Source organism: Papio anubis, chromosome 6, assembly GCF_008728515.1.
Source record: "Papio anubis isolate 15944 chromosome 6, Panubis1.0, whole genome shotgun sequence".
Lineage (NCBI taxonomy): Eukaryota > Metazoa > Chordata > Mammalia > Primates > Cercopithecidae > Papio > Papio anubis.
Window position 1 is genome coordinate 26,582,238 of NC_044981.1, and position 16,103 is coordinate 26,598,340.

Below are 16,103 nucleotides of genomic sequence, written 5' to 3' on the forward strand. Positions count from 1 at the left end.
GAAGGAAGGAAGAAAAAGTAACTGGAAAGATGGAGCTGTGAATTTCTGAGATAGGGAAATGGAGAGACAAGGAGCAAGATGGGGGTGGTGCAGAACCAAAGGTTCAGTTGTGGATACATTAAGGTTGAGGAGCCTATTAGAGATGCACATGGAGATGCAGAGTAGTGCATTGAATAACCAAGAGTCCAGGTGAGACCTCAAGGCTGGAGATAGAAATTCCATATTCAACTTTCCTATATGTTTGAAGAGTTTCATGATAAACTGTAGTGGGTAGAGGGAAGAATTGCATTTTGTTATTAATAACAGAGTCCTGAATACCATTGGCTTTGACAAAATGAGGACCGCTTTTCATGTCAATAAATATGGATGGTGGCCATCAAGGGCTGATCTGAGAGCTTGAAATGTCATACATGCCCCAGCTTAGTTCTGTCTTTATTTTCTTCTGTCTTAGCTTGTGGCTTGCATCTTCAGTGTTGCCTCATGGTCACAAAGGGCTGCCCAGCTCCAAAGTCCATATTCTACATAAGAGGAAGTAGAACATAGGGGGAGTGTAAGGGTCTACCAGCTGTTTTAGCCTCCCCTTAAATAATCTCTCTGATAAAACTTCCACCCTCAAGCAATTGGCTCAAACCTAGTCCCTTGGCCTCCCCTGTCTACAAATGAGATGGATACCTTGCAATAAGAAAATGGGATTTTATTACTGAGAAAAGTGGATCTGGTATTGTGCAAGCAGCCAGCCAACTCTACCAAGAGCCTCAATTCAAACTGTTGTAGTATCATTTTCTATCACTCAAGGTTTCAGCTAAGTCCTGGGGGTTTTAATTACTTTAAGTGTCTGTTTTATGTCATAAACAAATGATAGGCCTTTATATTTTATTTGTGACCCAACTAAAGTTGCAAGTGCTAGTGATGTAGGATTTTTCTTCTTTATCACTTTGCAAGCAGGGAACCTCTGGCCAGCAACATCCCACCCAAGCCTTGCTTGGCTACACTGGCATGCCCCAGCTCACCTGAGTTATAGCGTGTACCCACATTCGGCAGTTCCTGAGCTCTTGTGCCATGCCCAAGAAGAATGAGGATACACTAGACATTGAAGGGTGAGGAGGGATGAGAAGAATTTTATCAAGCAACTGAACAGCACTCAGCAGAGAGGGGATGCTGGCACCCCTACCCGAAGGCGGGAAAGTTCCCCCTGTGTGGCTGGGTCCAGGCCTGTTTTATGGACTCATAATGGGAAGTGTATGCTGATTGGTTTGTGAGTATGCAAAAAAGGTTAAAGTGAAGACACCACTCAAAGGTGGCCACAACGCTGTAAAAAACCAATTAGGAAAGGGTGGGTATATGGAAAGTAGTTGAAGGGTGGGGACCAATAAGAGGAAAGTGCACCAAACATGAAGACAAGTTCTCAACAAGTTCTCAATCAGGGCTGAGGATTTACCTTGTAGTTTGACTTTCAGGCTTTAAACTGTCTTCAGCTTGGAGGTGGGGTTTCACCAGGGACCCATTGCTACCTGCCTTTGCATCTGACTGCCTCCTGTCTGCTATCACTAGGTCCCAAGGTTTGTAGCAAGGACCCCTTACTACATCCCCCACAGTCTACCCAAAGGTTAACCTCAGAACGTATTTCATTGTCAGAGTGAGAAACAAATACACATGAAAATACAGTATGGCACAAAAAAGGAGCAAGAGGTGAAGAAAGGCTCAGTCACACCCAAAATAATTTTGTGAAAAATATAAAATATGCAGTTACTGACAGCACTAACTCTGGATACCAGAAAATTCTATAATTCAGTAATGGATCTGAGACCTGAATTTTGGAGGTACTAAAATAGATGCAGTAGATCTAGTTTTCATTCTGTTCATACTTTCATTTGGCTCTGTGGTAAAAGATGATAATATTTAAAAAAAAAGGATGATAATATCCTCTATGTAACAATTACATGCAAGGGGATGTCTGCAAACTGCCACAGTATCATTTTAATTAATACCTATCTTCTCTTCTTAAAATCATTTCATTTTTCCACTCAGTTCTCCTGATATTTCTGTTACGATATAAAAGACAGCTGAATGTGAAGAAACACTGATTTTACACATAACACACACATTAATGATTCAAATAGGTAAACACAGAGAGCTGCACACACTTTGAGAGGTAGGGCTGAAATTTTTCATCAATGTGTACGATTCAATATAGTTTCAGTTTTCATTCTAACCTTCCCCAGTGGCTTCTGCCCAGCAACTGATGAGAAATGGTAACTCTGAGCCAATCAAAACACAAATTCCTACAAAGAGGATTATCTTACTGTTTCTCAGATGGAGTGTACAGCACATGCTTTCTTTTCCTTTATTCTGGATCAGAGAATCTTAACTAAAGCAGAAATAATTGTGTTAAATTAAACTAAATTTGGTATGAGATATACCTACATTTAGCCTGAGGGATGGCTCCTTACTTGAGCCCTTAAATAATGAACTGCAACCTAACTTAGTATGTAAACTAACTGAAAGCTTAAGGCACAGGAGTATACTTTTGTAACAAATAGCTGAGTCTCAGCCAATCCCAGTAGCCGAACTTCAGTCGGCTCCAGTCAACCCTGCAGCCAGTGATCAGACTATGTTCAAATAAGGCCAACTCTGAGCTGTAACCATTTAAGCTGTTTCTGTATGTCGCTTCCCTCGTGGAATGGAGCTTACTGAACCTCTCTGATGGCTTCCTGATCATTCTGATGGTTTGCAAATTGTTCTTTGTTCAAATTAAACTGCTAAATTTAATTTGTCTAAAGTTTTCATTAACAACAGAGAACTATTGATTACCTTTTTTCTTTGGGCTATGATTTTCAGATAGGAATATTCAGGAGTAAGTGGGGAAAATTGCTTAGAGCCAGGGCTACAAGGCCTGGAAGAAGAGGGACTGAAAAGCTGAGAGGGGAACTGGCACAGAGAAAGGGGTGGGGATGGAGAGGGTAGAATGCATAGGGTGAGGAACTGAAGAGGCTGAGATTTGGCTGAAGAGGGACAACCTGAATGGAGAAACCTTCCAACTGCATGTTCTTAGGAACTAATTACGATCAGAAAGGAGCAAAGACTCTTCTTTTTTTTTTTTTGTCAGACAGAGTCTCACTGTTGCCCAGGCTGGAGTGCAGTGGCACAATCTCAGCTCACTTCAATGTCCGCCTCCCCAGCCAAGCAATTATCTTGTCTCAACCTCCGGAGTAGCTGGGATTACAGGCATACGCCACCACACCTGGCTAATTTGCTGTATTTTTAATAGAGACGGGGTTTCACCATGTTGGCCAGGCTGGTCCTGAACTCCTGACCTCAAGTGATCCGCCCACCTTGGCCTCCCAAAGTGCTGTGATTACAGGTATGAGCCACTGCCCCCAGCCAGGAGAGGAAAAGACTCCTAAAATATCTCCTGGTTATGTTTAGGAATGTATTCCAAAAGGTTCTAAAAAGAGATGTGCCTTAAAGATTCATATGTATATTGTAAATTTTCAACTCCATATTTTCTAGGTGCCCCCAACATCCCCCCAAGAGCCTGTCAACGCCCTGCCCAGGTAACCAAGTATATCAGTGCAACAGGGCCAGTTCCTGCCTTCTTTCCCTTGCCTAACTGTGACTTCCCATCTTTTGATCTTTCTTCCTCTAGTTCACTTCCTTTGTCACTATCTCTGCCACCCACACCCACTTGCCTTAATCACCTTAACAGCAAGTGCTGAATTATTATAAACAAAAGGAGTCTGTCTTTTTAGTGCATGGGTCCCCAAGTATGTATATATGAATATGCAGCGAACTCCATGATACTAAGCTTCACTTAAGGATTTCTCCTACAAGGACTCAGTTGTCATATTTGGGGGCATTTCGTTTCGTTTTGTGAATGTTTAACCAAACTAATGGAGGAACTGTTGGTACAATGAGCTCAAAAAATATACAGGATCAGCGGGGCGTAGTGGCTCACGCCTGTAATTTCAGCACTTTGAGAGGCTGAGGTGGGAGGATCACTTGAGCCCAAAAGTTCTAGACCAGCCCTGGAAACATAGTGAGACTTCATCTCTAAAAAATCCTACAGCAGTGCTGTTTCTTAGAAGCAAAATAGTCCTGTAACCACTAACACTCACCAATGGTCAGACTTTTTGTTTCTGTCTTTCTCTCCAGTTGAAGTGACTCTCAACCCAAACACAGCCCACCCTCACCTCTTTATTAGGATTCAAATCTGTTTGACTGGAAGATTCGTGTCAGAAACTGCCTGAAAAACCAGAGAGATGTGACTCCTGGCCCTGTGTGCTAGGCCTGGAAGCCTTCACCTCGGAGAGACATTACTAGGAGGTAGAGGTGGGAGATGGGAAATAATGGTTGGTTGGAGTCTGTAGGAAGAATGTGAAGAAAATTCTCCTTGCTCCCAAGAATGGAATCTGGGCTGTGGAGTCAACTGTAAATGGGTACTGGGCCCTCTCTCCTCTCAGGACCCTTCTATTCATGTCAGAGCCCAGCCCCCAGGTTGAGATTTTCCTGGACTGTGAAGCAGGAGGCATCTCCTTCTACAACATGAATGACAGAACCCCTTATCTATGCTTTCCCCAAAGGCTCTTTCTCTGGCCCCCTTCGGCCTTTATTCTTCTTGTGGTCATGTGATAAAAAGCCCCTGACCACCCACCCAATTGTTGATGGACTTTCTAGGGGTCAGTCTTGTGAAGCCAGGGGCCTAAGGAGATTCTGTTATCCAGAATTCAGAAAATTCTGCCTCCAGAAATACAAATATGCTCTTTTCTAAACAAGTGACAACACAATGTAGCCACAGGCTCCCTTAAGCAGCCACCTCATGTCAACTGATAGTCTTTGCTTTCTAACCTCTCTCGTCCGAAGTCCATTTCCTCTCCTGAGGCTTCAGCTGTTACTGTCAGACCCTCAGTTACTTCTGATGAGCAGGGATTAGGCTTGAGAAAATGGAGATACATCTAGATTGGCATATTATGGGGGACTTCTTAATGTGCTTTTATTGCTGCTTTATCTCTGAAAACAGGTTTTGGCAATTTGGAAATAATTCTGAGGACATATAAAGGATTGAGACTGAGTGACTTAGGAGTGTGAGAGGAAATATCTTGGTGTTGAGAACAGGGTTGATGTGGAGGAGTATTCTCTGTGTTATGCACGTAAAAAGAAAAAAAGGAAAAAAAAATCATTAGTGGGAAAGGAAGCATCCCAAACTGAAGTCCAAGAAAGGTACACAGAGGAAACACAGAAACAGTTGTGTTAGCAGAGATGACATGAAACCCAGCTGACAGTGAAATTAGGAAGTCGCCTTGGAATTTCAAGAACTTGCATTCTTAAGTTTTTGGTTCTATGTCCAACAGAGCAGCAAAATCCAGGACTTCTTTTGAGTCTCCATATCAGGCTAACAGAAAGACAAGGGGTTGGGAGATGCAGGGATGAGGAGGAGCTCAGGAGTAACAGTGTTGAAGAGATTCTGAGCAAAACTCCACAGTGATCTGTGTAATTTATATCCAACCCTGATCACTCCCATCTTCTGCCTGTCCAACCCTTGCTCAGATCTCAATCTAACTTCACTTCATTGTGTCCAGGAAGTTCTCTGGTCTTCTCTTCCCCTGTGGATTTAGCAACCCTCCATTTTAGAGGTATTTTCAGGAATTTTTTTGCAATGCATCATCACTATGAGAGCTCAGCTTCCTGCTCCCTAGGCCAATTTAGCCTAACATCCCTGTGCTACACCACTCCAACAGACATGCTATCAAATTAGTCACCATCTTTCAAACAACCCATCCCCAACCCACCTTTCACATATACAAAACCTCTTCTACCTACAGATTGTGTTTCTGTAATAGGAATTAGCTCATGTGCTTTTTGTTAATCCTGGAATTATGACAGCATTATAATGTCAGTGTTCCTTTTACTCACACTCAATTTTCTCCCAAATTAATGTTTTATGCCATTGAGGAAGAGTTATTTGAGTACAAAATACACCAATAGCTGAGCTCAGCAAACCTCAGAGAAATGCGCTAGCATATCTAATGCCTTTTAGCCCCATGGTTTTCCTTTTGGCTTAAAAGAAACAAGACTTTGTAGATCACATTTTGTACAAAGATGACAACTTCTCCACCTTTAGCCTGTTGTCACAATGTTACTCAGCCCTTACTCCTGTTGATGTCCTAGAGCCAGCCAGCTTGCACCAGTTTAGGAGAGCTGATTGTTAAATTTTCAGGAAAGTAGTGAGCAAAAATCACTCATAGTAGGAGTATTTACACCACAGAAATTGCCAAACAATACAAAACAAGGCATTTCTTCCTGCATACGATTTATTAGCCCACTACTGCTTTGTTCCCAAATTCAGCAAACTCATCTTTTTGGTATACTTTTTTTTTTTTTTTTGAGATGGAGTTTTGCTCTTGTTGCCCAGGCTAGAGTGCAATGGCGTGATCTCGACTCACCACAATCTCCGCCTCCTAGGTTCAAGCGGTTCTTCTGCCTCAGCCTCCCGAGTAACTAGGATTGCAGGTGTGCGCCACCATGCCTAGCTAATTTTGTATTTTTAGTAGAGATGGGGTTTCCACATGTTGGTCAGGCTGGTCTCGAACTCCCAACCTCAGGTGATCTGCCCACCTCAGCCTCCCAAAGTGCTGGGATTACAGGTGTGAGCCACCACACCCGGCCAGTATACTTTCTATTAAGCTACATTCACCTACCTTCAGGTAAAGCCCTACATTTACTATTAAACACCTTTAGTTATTAGGAGTTTGGATAACTGTGCTAAAATTATTACTATTACTAATGTTTTTATTAGTGTTCTTTTTTTCTCTTTTCAAGGGTTTTTATGGACAATTTGGTGGGCATTAGGGAATGGGTGCTGCCTGATTGGTTGGCTTTATTAGTGTTTTGAAAACAAACCTGCATGGGTTTTTAGTTGTCTAAGCCCAACTCTATTTTTTTATAAGCCCTGGTGTTTTTGGTGCATGATTTTGAAGAATTCAAAGTGTTTGGTGGTTTTTTTTCCCCAGGAAAATAAAATAATATATTGGGTTATTGTGGAAACACATACTTTATTTTCTCTAAAATCCCATAAATGCTTGGATAAATGCTTGGTTCCAGAATTTTAAGCATCTTTTTTTTTTTTTAGAGGGGAAGTTGAGGCCAAGAAAAGTGAAAGCATTTAGTTAAAAACACATAGTAAGAGACTGAGCTGCAAGCAAACCAGTCTCCCAGCTATTCATGCAGTAAAATGACTGAACTACAAATGGGAATAAGAACAGATTAAACTAATCTGGAGCCAGAGTTGTCAGAAAGTTCTGTAGGGAAATCCACAAGAATGTCCCCTTTGGTTCAAGGAATTCTTATGCAGAGGAAGATAAATAATGTGATTTCTCTCACATGAACTCAGTGGCCAACTTTGGATAGAACTGCAAGCTGTACCTGAGAAACAGAGAAATATTCCTTTCTCCTTCATTTTATACTATTTCCAGCACCAAAACCTTTTCTTCTCTCTGCCTGCCCCCTTCCACACAAACTGTGCAGCTCCATTCTCATTTCCCCACTGAGGTAGATGCTGTGGTAGCACTGCCCTGATCACTCCATGTTGGACTGAGACACACAATCAACCAGCTGCAGAGAGTGTTGGTGGGTCAGGGCCCTCAGCTGACTCCATATCATGGAATTGTTAAAGAGCCAAAGAGAGCCCTGTTGCCCAATGTTATTCCACCTCTTAGTGAGTGGACCACATCCAATGACTGGACAAGGTAGGTGTAAAGGGCCTGGACCCCTTGCACAAGGTGCACAACTCTGAAGGGTCGCCCCAGTTCCAGAGTTCATTGTGAGACTGCATTATATTTCAACTTCTGTCTATCCTCTTTCCTTAACTTCCCCAAGGTATTGATGCTGAGGAGCTCCCCAGTGAACGTCCTATAGTCTATTTCTCTGGAACCACCTAAGATAGGGATTCTCAAAAGTGTGGTCTCACCCTAAGATCCTTTCAGGGGATCCATGAGGTGAAGACTCTTTTTTTTTTTTTTTTGAGACAGAGTCTCACTCTGTTGCCCAGGCTGGAGTGCAGTGATCTCAGCTCACTGCAACCTCTGCCTCCTGGGTTCAAGCTATTCTCCTGTCTCAGCTTCCCAAGTAGCTGGAATTACAGGTGTACACCACCACTCTAGCTAATTTTTGTATTTTTAGTAGAGATGGAGTTTCACCACATTGGTCAGGCTGGTCTCAAACTCCTGACCTCAGGTGATCCACCCACCTCTCCCTCCCAAAGTGGTGAGATTACAGGTGTGAGCCACCGCACCTGGCCAAGACAATTTTTATAATGATACTTAAATGTTATTTGTGGCTGAGTATGGTGGCTCATGCCTGTAATCCCAACACTTTGGGAGACCGAGGTGGGCAGATCACTTGATACCAGAAGTTCGAGACCAGCGTGGGCACATAGTGAAACCCCCATCTCTACAAAAAATACATAAAATTAGCTGGGTGTGGTGGTAAGTGCCTGTAGTCCCAACTAGTCAGGAGGCTGATGTGGGAGGATCTCCTGAGCCTCGGAAGTCAAGGATGCAGTGAGCCATGATCACGCCTCTAGACTCCAGCTTAGGTGACAGAGTGAGAACTCTTTTTCAGAAAAAAAAAGAAGCAGGAAGATCACTTGAGCCCAGGAATTCAAGATCAGCCTGGGCAACATAGTGAGACCCCCCATCTCTATTTTTAAAAATAAATAAACTTTTTAAAGTTATTTGCCTCTTTTACTTACATACTCCCACATGTATGCATTGGAGTTTTCCAGATGTTAAAAACATGATGACATCATCCCTCTGACACCTATTGGAATGTATGTCACAATGTGTATTATTGTGTTTAAAATGCTGTGTTTTAAGGGCCGGGCATGGTGGCTCATGCCTGTAATCCCAGCACTTAGGGAGACCGAAGCACGTCGATCACTTGAGCCCAGGAGTCTGAGACCTGGCCAACATGGTGAAACCTTGTCTCTATGAAAAATACAAAAATTAGCCAGACATGGTGGTGCGTGCCTGTAATCCTAACTACTAGGAAATGGAGACAGGAGAATCACTTGAATTTGGGAGACAGAGGTTGCAGTGAGCCGAGATTGTACCACTACACTCCAGCCTGGGCAACAGAGCGAAACTCTGTCTCATTTAAAAAAAAAACAAGGTTGTTTTATTTATTTATTTGAGACAGGGTCTCAATCAGTTGCCCAGGCTGGAGAGTAGTGGCGCCATCTAGGCCCACTGCAACCTTCACCTCCCAGGCTCAAGTGATCTTCCTGCCTCAGCCTCCCACATAGCTGCAATTACAGGTGCATGCCACCACACATAGCTAATTTTTGCATTTTTAGTATGTTGCCCAGGCTTGTCTCGAACTCCTGAGCTCAAGCGATCCACCCACCTTGGCCTCCCAAAGTGCTGGAATTATAGATGTGCACCACCACACCCCGCCCAGTTTTAATTTTTAAATGCTAAGTGTTGGTAGATGTAACTCACATAAATAAAAACTCTCTGGGGTTCTCGATTACTTTCAAGAGTATAAGAAGGTCATGAGACCAAAGCATCTGAGAATTGCTGCTCTAAGATAACCAAATCTACCCTGGGAGGAAAAGGCTTAGGTTTTAAAGCACAAGTTATTTTCAAATTATACTTTTAGACATTAAACACACGTGTGCACACACACACACGTAGAGAAGTCAGTGAGAATGGCAAAGTGAGGACTTCTGAAAATCCCTCCCCCCATAAAAACAATAAACACTGGCAAAAATTGCCAAAAAAGGCCAGGTGCGCTGGCACACGCCTGTAATCTCAGCCGTCTAGGAGGCCAGGGCGGGCGGATCACCTGAGGTTGGGAGTTCAAGACCAGCCTGACCAACATGGAGAAACCCCATCTCTACTAAAAATACAAAATTAACCAGGCATGGTGGTGCACACCTGTAATCTCAGCTACTCAGGAGACTGAGGCAGGAGAAGCGCTTGAACCCAGGATGGGGAGGTTGTGGTGAGCCAAGATCATGCCATTGCACTCTAGCCTGGGCAACAAGAGCAAAACTCCATCTCGAAAAAAAAAAAATTGCCAGAATCAACTTTCTCAGAACTCTGTAAATTAACCTAAGGCTTGCAGCAATCAGACTGAATTTTATTCAAGAACAATGGCTGAACCTCAGTAAGAACAGTAAGTTTTATAGACATTTTAACATGTCCTATTACACCACCACCCCCCCACCACAGCTCTGCAGTAGCCTAGAAACCACCCCACAATTACAGTGAAAAACAGCTCCTGACAGTCACTGGAATAGAAAGGGATTGGGGCTCCTTCAAAACCCCATTCCTAGAGAATTGTTGTTACTAGACCTGCCTGGTCATTCTTTGTGTAGGGGAGGGAAAAATCTGCTTCTCTCTACCCCTCTAGGTTATTTGGCTAGGCTATGAATTAAATTGATCTAAAACAGATTAACAGGAGAAAAACCATTTTAATTACATGTGTATGTACAGGAGTCCCTCAAATCTCAAAATATGAGACTCAAAGAAGGGCCAGATGATTGAAGCTAATGTAGCATCCTGAGCTACAGAAAGGAAGGGTCAGGGCTTCTGGGAAATGATGGAGGCAAATTATGGGATGGTGAGAGGAGAAAATGTATGGTGAGTAAAGGTTACCTTGTTAGAGATAAAAGTCCCTCAAGTGATAAAATTTGTCTCAGGGCAGTTCTCTTCCTGGTGTAAATACCTCTACTAGTAAAAATTTCTTTTATAGATGTAAATGTTTCTCTACAAAAGGGGTGTTTTATACTTCATTTTAGACAATTGAGGGGAAGGCAAAGAGCTTTTTCTATGTTGGCTGGTCTTCAATTTCTCTTAGCTCAAAAAGATCAATATGCCAGGGTGGCATATTTTGAGATGGCATATTCTGGTCTCCTGCACTCATATTTTTGGATGGTGTGTCCTGAAACTCAGCACCCAGAAGACGTCACTTGCAAACTTTGTCCTTATTTGATCTGACTCAAAGCTCACCAAGTGTGAACAGGGTTTTCTCTGGGAGCATTTGTTGACAATAATCAGTGACAATTGTTTAACATCACAGCTATCTGAGATGGTGGATAATCATTGGAGCAAACAATAACTAAAAAGCTTAATAAGAAAGGCTGAGGAGTGAAATATATACAGAGGGCTTTGAAAATTTCTGACATATTTCTGGGATTCTAGAAGTCCACACATATATATAGGGTTGTGCCCATGCCCAGGGCCGTGTGCGTGCTCTGGAAAGACCTGAGAAGGCCCTAGTTCTCACTCTAGCTGATCTTGAGGCTCTGTGTGCCCTCATCCTTCACAGGATGGGGACCCACTGCCACCACTACCAAATTCCTGGTCTCAGAGTAATGTAGAGAGAGCCTGGCCATCTTGACTACCATAGCACAGCACACTCTACCCCATGCCTGGTGGTAAATGAGCTCTTCCCTCTGGTCACATAAAAGGACCTCTTCCAGTTGCCCCCATTGACACCCATTTTAGGCCCAAAACCCACCTCTCTTCCTAATTAAACTGTTGCCTTAGTAGTTCATTAGCTTATAACCATAGGGCGGAATCCTATGGGCGGTCTCAGGGAAACTCTTGCTGCCACAGGGTTGTCAGCCAAGGAGAAAAGTGTGAGAAAATGACATGTTGTAAACTACTTGCTTTAACATCAGGGTGGCACATTCAACCTAGTGCTTGATGGACACTGTATGCTTGGACTTAGAGTGGAGAAAATAGGACATATGAAGATATATATATATAGAGAGAGAGAGAGGGAGAGAGAGAGAGAGACAGAGAACTATGGGGCCTCCTAAGAAGAAGAGGAAACCACAAAGGAAGGTCAGAGACAGAAGTGGACAGAGAGCTGAGAAGGGGAAAACAGCTGTGAGCCTGATTAAATCCCATCGTGACAGCTATGAGGCCCAGGAGCTGGCAGCCCATTTCCACCCAACTTCAAAGATTTCCAGTCCACACTGGAAATCTCCAGGCCTAGAACTGGGATGAAGAAATATTGTATTCTAAGTTTCTATGAGAACAAACTCATGATAAGCTGACTTGGTTCAGGTGCTCCTAGAATAACTAAGGCTGTAGGCATGGTTACCCATGACCTGAGTTTGAGCTTACCGGCAAGCAAGTAAGTAGTGAACCCGGGCTATCATTAGGTGAATCCTCAGTAGCCGGAGGGGACTGAAAGTGAGCCAGGCATCTAAAATGATGACTTCAAGGGTAGTGTTTGGATTCAAGCCAATTCAATAATTCATTTTTGTAATAATGACCAGGAAAAAGTTTTTAAAAAGTACATTTATCAATGTTGGTCAAAACCATCATTAATTCAGATAGTCAGATCTGGAAATATTTAATAGGAAAGTATAAAAATAGATCTTTTATGGCTGCAGCTCTAGAGGAGTTGTATGCTTTTTACATTTATTTGTGGTATTGCTGATACTCTTTGAACAGTTTTGTTTAAAGAAAAGGTACAACACTAAGTTTCAGGAAGAGAGAAATTCAGCCGCGGTCTCACTGGTTGTATTGTTTTAAAGTCATTGTATTAGACCATTTTCACATTGCTATAAAGAACTATTTGAGACTGGGTAATTTATAAATAAAAGAGATTTAATTGACTCATAGTTCTGCATGGCTGTGAGGCCTCAGGAAACTTACAATTATGGCAAAAGGTGAAGGAAAAGCAAGCACCTTCTTCACAAGGCAGCAGGAGAGAAAGAGGGAGGGGTGAAAAGGAAAGTGTCACACTTTTAAACCATCAGATCTCTTAAGAACTCATGCACTATCATGAGAACAGCATGGTGGAAACTGCCCTCATGATTCAATCACCTCCCATCAGGTCCCTTCTTCAACACATGAGGATTAAAATTAAAGATGAGATTTGGGTGGGGACACAGAGCCAAACAATATCAGTCATATCTTCATGGTGCCTCTGTTTCTTCATCTGTACAAAGAGTGAGTTAAACCTGAGGACTTTTTAAAATGAATTTGTGTGTGCGTATGTGTTTAAGTTATAAAATGTTTCTATCACTTTGTTAGAGTTCTCATGACAACCCTGTGAGACAGAGTTTTTTATTTTATTTCATTATTTTTTTTTCTTTGAGACAGAGTCTCGGTCTTGCCCAGGCTTGAGTGCCGTGGTACAATCACGGTTCATTGTGGCCTCAACTTCCTGGGCTCAAGCAATCCTCCCACCTTAGCCTCCTGAATAGTTGGGACTGGAAGTGCATGCCACCACACCTAGCTAATTTTTTATTTTTTTGTAGAAACAGGGTCTCATTATGTTGCCCAGGCTGAAATAGAGATTATTAAGTCCATATTGTGGATGATAAAACTGAGGTCTAGAAAATTTAAGTCTTTTTCCTTTCTGAATATTTCCAGATCAAATAAAAAAAAAAAAAACTGTTTTGTTTTTTCTTTTCTAAATCCTACTCATCTAGATCAATTAGCTATTGTTGCTTAGTAAACTATTCAAAAACTCAATGGCTTTAAAAAGCAAGCATATTTATTGCTTACATTTCTACAAGATGACTTGGGTTAGCTAATCTAAGTGGAGTTCAGATAGGGTGCTCTACTTCTCACCTGCCAGTTTATGTGTCAACTGGAATGCCTCTGCTCTATGAATCTACCAACCTCCTGGGACCAGTAAGCAAGCCAAGGTATCTACTTCTCATGCTGCTGGCAGAGACGGAAGAGGATGAGAAGTGACGGTCATGAGGCTTTTAAGTCTTATGATTAGAACTGGTACACTATCATTCTCACCCACATGTTACTGGCCAAAAAAGTCATATGGGCAAGCTTAGAGTCAAGAGGTAGGACATACATTTCACCCATGAAGAAGCATCGCAAAGGTTTCAGGGATGGCCGATAAGTCCTTCAACCACAACGTATCTCCAGGCCATAATTATTCATGTCTCTCACACATACAAAAATATCAATACATTTAATCCCAATCACAGGACCTTCAAAAGTCTTACTCATCCTGTCATCATTCTTAAGGTCCAGCACCTCATGTTCTACCTGAGGCTTGATCCAGCTTCTCTTGATCTGGAGATCAATGAACAAAAAAAAGATAAGTCCACCCACCATCAACTTGGATCCCTGCATTACACACACACACACAATGTACAATGGTGGAATAGAGGCAGAATTACCACATTAACTTCCATTTGAGAGAGAATTATTGGAGAACCATAGCTGTCACTGCTCCACAGCAATTATGAAATGAAATCCCACTGGGCAAATGTTGCCGTTCTTCCTTACTTTGTGATAGAGCCTGTTCCTTGATTAGGCTGTGGTTCTGTTCACTGGGAGTGGCTCTGGTGTCCTTGTCCTCCACAGCTCTTGGTTCCACCCTTTGGGAGGGTCTTCATTTTCCATCCTCCTTAGCCCCTTCTGAAGAGAACTTTGGAGAATAAACCATTTTGGGCTGCCGAGTAACTTTCTCTGCCAGCTTCATGGCATTCAAATTGGGGGTCCAAACAATCTCAGTCTCTTCTAATGTAGGCTGACTGTCAATACAGTTTTCTCAAACCTTTGTGAGTTTTCTTTGTATTTGATTTTAGTTCATTCACATGTCAAAAGCAACACCCAAATTATTTTAGAGAAATACCTCTTTCTCTAAATCCTATTTGTGGTGTTTTGGGTACAGCAAGCTGTTACGGGTCCACACCCTTTAAGCTGTCCAGAAACCCTCTTGTACATTACCTTATTCCTTTCAAGGGATTTGAAAAGTATTTTGGTCTACACTGGGCTGTAATAATAACAATAATAATAATAAAGAAGTATGTTACAGTCACACCCATCATTTGATCTTAAGCCAGAAGCCATGCCTTACATGGCAGTCCCTGGATTTCATCTTTGCTCCCAGAGTATGTCAACTGCTGGCTGGAGATCTACTGTCTCATCTACACTCATAGATGAAAAACAGTTTTATTTTTCAACCCAGAAGCGCAAAGCTCTTCATCTTCTAAATTCTACTTACAAACTTGCCTGGGCCATGCCCAGTGGCTCACATCTGTAATCCTAGCACCTTGGGAGGCCGAGGAGGGTGGAATTGCTTGAGGCCAAGAGTTCAAGACCAGCCTGGGTAACATGGCAAAACTCTGTCTCTACTAAAAATACAAAAATTAGGTGGGCATGGTGGTTCATCCCTGTAGTCCCAGCTACTTGGGAGCCTGAGGCACGAGAATCACTTGAGCCTGGGAGGCAGAGGTTGCAGTGAGCAGAGATCTATATTGCACCACTGAGCTCCAGCCTGGGCATCAGGGCAAGACCCTGTCTCAAAAAAAAAAAAAAAGAAAGAAAACTTGCCCATTCTTTCCTGAGCCCATCTCTTTCCTGCAGTATCTTATATGCAACTAAAAGCAGTTAACTCACATGTCCAACATTTTGCCTGGAAATTTCTTTGCCTAAATCCAGAAGTTCATTAGGTAACATTTTATATCTCTCAAGTTCTACAGGTAACAGTTTGAAAAAATATTTGGTAAATACATAACACAGGCCACCATTTCTTCTAGCCTTCTCTGGGGAAAAAGCAGTTTTTCTCTCCCTCTACTCACACACTCAAACACAGAACACTTTTGTGATCAGACCTGTGGGGTTGGCCTCTGCTAACCACAAGGTAATTATCCAGTGGACACCAATTTGGTATCTTATAATTAAATTCTGACACCATCTACCTGGAGATAGTGTCAGATCTCACAAGTTGGGGGCTGGGTCCAATAAGACTGCCCCCACTTCAGATGCCATTCTAAAGTCTGGGCCACCCATACTTCTGACCCAACAGCTACAAACCAGGGTTTCCACGACCTCTTTTTGGGGGGGAGGTTCATAACTTTGCTAGGATGACTCACAAAACTCAGAGAAATGGTTACTTACATTTACTTGTTTATTCACTTGTTTATAGACCAAATATACTTATTTATAGACCAAAATACTTTTCAAATCCCTTGAAAGGAATAAGGTAATGTACAAGAGGGCTTCTGGGTAGCTTAAAGGGTGTGGACCCATAACAGCTTGCTGTGCCCAAAATACCACAAATAAGATTTAGAGAAAGAGGTATTTCTCTAAATTTTTTTTTTTTTTTTT

The 16,103-nt window shown here is 42.3% G+C and overlaps 1 long non-coding RNA gene across 1 annotated transcript; it reads right to left on the reverse strand.

Moving 5' to 3' along the window:
- Positions 1–320: 320 nt before the first annotated feature.
- On the reverse strand, positions 321–8,810 carry LOC108585395. The gene is made up of 2 exons (XR_001901632.3): positions 8,747–8,810; positions 321–518 (listed from the first exon to the last, which is right to left on the reverse strand). It is a non-coding gene; the product is annotated as an uncharacterized LOC108585395 (long non-coding RNA).
- Positions 8,811–16,103: the final 7,293 nt, after the last annotated feature.